The following is a 5531-nucleotide window of genomic DNA, read 5'->3' on the forward strand; positions in this document are numbered from 1 at the left end:
GTCATCCATGTCTCTGGCGCCCGGGGAAACAGATCCATGTCTCTGGCGCCCGGGGAACAGATCCATGTCTCCGGCGCCCGGGAACAGATCCATGTCTCCGGCGCCGCGGGAACAGAACTTGTCTCCGGCGCCCGGGGAACAGACCTTGTCTCCGGCGCCCGGGGAAACAGACCTTGTCTCTGGCGCCTGCGGGAACAGATCATGTCTCTGGCGCCCGGGAACAAGATCCATGTTCTCCGGCCCCGGGAACAGAACCTATGTCTCCGCGCCCGGGAACAGATCCATGTCTCCGGCGCCCGGGGAACAGATCCATGTCTCCGGCGCCCGGGGAACAGACCTTGTCTCCGGCGCCCGGGGAACAGAACCTCTGTCTCTGGCGCCCGGGAACAGATCCATTGCTCTCGGCGCCCGGGAACAGATCCATGTCTCCGGCGCCCGGGGAACAGATCCATGTCTCCGGCGCCCGGGAACAGATCCATGTCTCCGGCCCCGGGGAACAGTGTTAACTGCCTTGCTCAGGGGCAGAAAGACGATTTTACCTTGAGCTCCGGGATTCGATCCAGCAGTCTTTCGGTCTGGCCCAACGCTCTACACTAGGCTACCTGCCCCCTATACCACTGAATGAATAAGTTTAGATGCTATAGAAACCATGAAACGGTGTTCCTCTCCCTTGCAGCAGACCTGGTCTAACCGCCCCCAGCAGATCCTGGTGCCCGCCTGCAGCAGGTGACTCCAATGGCGCCCCCACCAGCCACATGGCGTCCGACACTGTGGCAGGCCACAAGACTGGGAGAATGGGGTGAGTGCATCTGTCAGCTGTTGACTGTCTGTGCTCTTCAGAGATCGTCAGTGACAATGAATTTAAAACTGCTCATGTATATCAGTCTGTTTTGTTGCTATGCTCTACCCTTGACAACGACTTCTCTGAGAATATAGGACACAGTGTGAGGCTGTCTGTCATACTGATGGAGAATGAGTCACATGCCTCTCTTTGAAGCAGGCGAGTGAGACCAGTCAGTTAAGTCTCTAATATAGATAATAACCTTTGGCTCGTTACCCCCTGTCCTGTCATTTGCAGGAAAGTGCGTCCCCATGGCAACCATTACAGCTCTATGATGCCCCACCACCATCAGCTCTTGCTATAGAAACCATGGAAACGGTGTTCCTCTCCCTTGCAGCAGACCTGGTCTAACCGCCCCCAGCAGATCCTGGTGCCCGCCTGGCAGCAGGTGACTCCAATGGCGCCCCCACCAGCCACGATGGCGTCCGACACTGTGGCAGGCCCACAGAGACTGGGAGAATGGGGGTGAGTGCAATCTGTCAGCTGTTGACTGTCTGTGCTCTTCAGAGATCGTCAGTGACTAATAATTTTTTTTAAACTGCATTGTATATCAGTCTGTTTTGTTGCTATGCTCTACCCTTGACAACGACTTCTCTGAGAATATAGGACACAGTGTGAGGGCTGTCTGTCATACTGATGGAGAATGAGTCACATGCCTCTCCTTTGAAGCAGGCGAGTGAGACCAGTCAGTTAAGTCTCTAATATAGATAATAACCTTTGGCTCGTTACCCCCCTGTCCTGTCATTTGCAGGAAAGTGCGTCCCCATGGCAACCATTACAGCTCTATGATGCCCCACCACCATCAGCCGCTCTTAACCAACCAGATGACCATGTCTGCCCACCAGCCAATCAGCATAGGCATCGCACACGTGGTGTGGCCACAGCCCTCTGCTAACAAGAGAAACAAGCCCTGCTTTAACAGGTAAACGCACGTACGCACACGCACGCACGTACGCACACACACACACACACACACACACACACACACACACACACACACACACACACACAATCTGATCATAAAATCCCCTTCCCGTCATTTATTTCTCCCTAGAGGCAACAATTTCACCTACAACACCAACACCCAAAACTCAGCATGCCAGTCCCCAAAGATGGCCGACACCACGAGGAACGTCCCAGAGGAGAGATTCCCGGAGGCGGGGCGAGCTGCACAGCTGGAACCTGAACCGGAGCAGGAGGAGGAGGCTAGCTGCTGTAAGGCAGGTTCAGACTCTGAAGAGCAGTCTGTCTCTTATAAGCAGCGGCAGGCCATGGTGATGTCTGATCKGGCCAGCCCCACTGTCACTGTCATTAGTATCAGCAGTGATGAGGAAGAGGAGGAGGAAGAGAGAACACGGAGACACTCACTGGGGGAGTAAGTAACTCTCAAGCACCTCCAAAATCAATCTCTTCAAATATCCACTACAGTCCACAATCAGTCTCTTCAAATATCCACTACAGTCCACAATCAGTCTCTTCAAATATCCACTACAATCCACAATCAGTCTCTTCAAATATCCACTACAGTCCACAATCAGTCTCTTCAAATATCGAAGTCATTATCGTCTCAAACTCTGTATGTAACTTGTAACTAAAACCCTCTCTTCTCCCCCTCCCTCTTTCTTTCTCACCCCCCTTTCTGTTTCTTTCTCTCCCCCTCCCAACCTCTCCTCCCCCCAGGTGTAAGGGCAGTGCTGAGTGTGAGGCGTGTCAGAGCACAGTGAGTATGGAGAGAGTATGTTCCCTCAGCAGTCCAGACAGCACCCTCAGCACCAGCTCCTCTGCCTCAGCCCAGTCAGCACCTCGCCCTGCAAACGCCCCAACAGGTATGACCCAATGACAACAGCCACACACACATACATGTTGGGCCTTAACCTAAATGATTGCAAACAACAACTGCAATACACAAACATAGACCATTACACACCACTGTCCCAATACAATGTTGCTGGCTTAAAAAATATTAAATCAAAGCCAACAAAAAATCTACAAGTATTAAAAACAGTAACAGTTCAGATTATAACAAGTCTATTTTTAGATGAGTGATCTAAACAGATGATTTCTAATCTCGAGTTGTTAGCCAGTATAGTAATAGGTTATTAGCTACTCATCTTGGTGTGGCGTGATTCGCTTATGAATTTAACCCCATTGGATCAATCTCCTGTTAAGCCAGGACAGTACAGAATTCTCGAGAAATTGGTATACTCTCCAGTGTGTGTGGTGAAATATCGGACTCCCGGTTCTGTCTACAAGTAATCGTATCAGAATTGTATCTCTCTGTGGCTGGATGACTTGCTTTCAAAAAGAAGAATACAAGTTGAGAAACGTGATTCCACAGATCCTGAAATTAAGCAAAACCGAAGATAGAGATAAGAGAATGTAATATATTACGAAGTGCTATCTCAACTGTACGATGTGGCTTTGCTAGTATCACATTGCAACCGTCTGTTACCACGTAGATATAGAACTAGTATAATAAGTCATCTCCCCCTGTGTGTGATTAGCTCCTGGCTGTGAACTCTGTGTTAACCACACATCTTTCCAACAGTATATCAAGAATGTATAAAGCTCCCTCTTGTGTGGTTGATTGCCTTGCTCTGTCTGTTACAATTTTTCAAGCCATCGTTAACACTCACAAGAATTGAGAGAGGATGTTATATCTCTTCTCGCATCAATTGAGTGTAAATGATTGCGTAAATTAAAATTCATCACTGGTCTGACTGTTAGATCATCCTTAAGTATTTTCAAACCGTCTCTGTCTTTCACCTGGGATGCTCTATACCGTTTCATCTGCTTTCGAAGTAAATAACATTGTTAAGTCATACGTAAGTATCTCCTTGAAAACGCTTGCTTCATTTCCTCTGAGTGTGGATTGGGCCTTTTTTTCTGGTCCTGATTACTTAATTGCTGGATTCACTAGAAATGGTATACCTCTACTCTTTCTAACTCTTTAGGCAATTGGAGTGTAGATTGGCTTTTGGCTCCCGTCGCCGGGTCCGCCCTCCGGGTCTCGCTTCACGCCAGTCCTACACACAGTATAGAACCTATCTCTCGCTAGGTCAACGCCAAACTGGTCATTTTGCAGTACGCAAGCCCAGAATCATTATGCAAGGGGTCAGCCAGTAGATTTCTGAGCATGCTTTCATAACATCTGCTGTATTTATTGAAGGCCTGGCTTTGTATGTTCCATCAATGGGGATGCTTTCAGTGACAGCTCATATACATTTCCAGTACAAGTGGAACTCACATTCTCATAAGTTCTGACGTGTCCCCCGCGTCTACCATTACTTTAAATAGCAAGCAATCAGACAGTGCAATGAAAAGACCAAGAAAAGATCCCAGGCCCATTACACGTGTTTCACGCAGATTCTAGTTATTCTGCTCAACCGGTTTTGAAATAATATGAGGCTAGATGGGTGATTGCTTGTATAACTCGTTCGTCAGAAACAGTGAACTTATTTAGACCCGGTTAGGAATGAGTGTGGTGTGTGTGTGTGTGTGTGTGTGTTTGTGGTGTGTGTGGTGTTGTGGTGTGTGTGTGGTGTGTGTGTGGTGGTGTGTTGTGCTGATGTGTGTGTGTGTGTGGGTGTGGTTAGCGTTTAGGGCTCTGATTTTGCTAAAGTGACGTTTGTGTTTTCGCCTTCTAGGAACTAGTTAAACAGGCCTTTGCTGAGGGCAAACCAAAAGATACTTTGGAAACGAAACCCGTTCAACGGGTTATGCACAAATCCTCTCGCACGTTAGACCACAATTCAGAAGTTGGTGGGGGTTGGGAGCGAGAACGTGATCCGTCTTGAACAAATGAAGAGCAACAGTATATTTCCACCTGATTGTACGTTACATTATGCCATAGGGGGGGCAATTTTATTGGGGTTGACATTTTTACTCCCTTCTCTTTGTAAACACTCTTAGACAAAAAGGTGCCTATCTACGAACCTAAAAAGGTTATTCGGTCTGTTCCCTATAAGAGAAACCGTTTGAAGAATCCTTTTTTTTGGTTCCATGTAGAATCCCTTTACACAGACCGGTTCTATACTGGAACCAAGGGGTCTGTACCTGTAACACAAAAAACGGTCCATCCTGGGGAGTGGTCCGAAGTAGTGTTGTCATAACGAGACGGAGTTATACAGTTTCGAGGCGAGACTGGTTGTCTATGCTTTGGGAGAATATTATAAAAAGAAGAGCTAGTTTTGTTTTCTTTTCTCTTCTACGGAAATCCCCGCTCTTCTCCTCATTACTTTTGTATATCTCATCTTGTTTTTTTAAGTGTGGTGAGAAGTTAGTGCGGCGCAGATGTCTGCTGGTGAGAATAACCCCATTTTACAACAGGGGGGACAGTAAGAAATGCATTTAACAAAAAAGACTTTTAAAACGAAAATCAGAAACAATACAACAAACATTGCCTCTTTAAAATAATATCTGACAAAAAACTCACTACCGGAGAGAGAACACACCATATTCATCACAGCACCTCTGTAAGGCAACGTTTTTTTTTTGGGTTCTTTAAGAAGTGTATGCCAGCAGTTTCTGCCAAGTCATTCAGCAATTGCACGTGGATTGTCTGTCTAATTTTTTGTCCACAGTAAGACCTTTTTAAAACAGACGACCGATGTAAACTAAAAAGATAAACAGCGATGTTGAGTTTGGTACTGATTCAATCATTAAACCTAATGTGATTGTAGTTTGCTGA

At 47.0% G+C, this 5531-nt stretch overlaps 1 pseudogene; it reads left to right on the plus strand.

The window, feature by feature from the left end:
* Positions 1 to 5531, plus strand: part of LOC112074942 (homeodomain-interacting protein kinase 3-like) — a 24809-nt pseudogene that overhangs the window by 8825 nt on the left and 10453 nt on the right.

Source organism: Salvelinus sp. IW2-2015, unplaced genomic scaffold, assembly GCF_002910315.2.
Source record: "Salvelinus sp. IW2-2015 unplaced genomic scaffold, ASM291031v2 Un_scaffold2884, whole genome shotgun sequence".
Lineage (NCBI taxonomy): Eukaryota > Metazoa > Chordata > Actinopteri > Salmoniformes > Salmonidae > Salvelinus > Salvelinus sp. IW2-2015.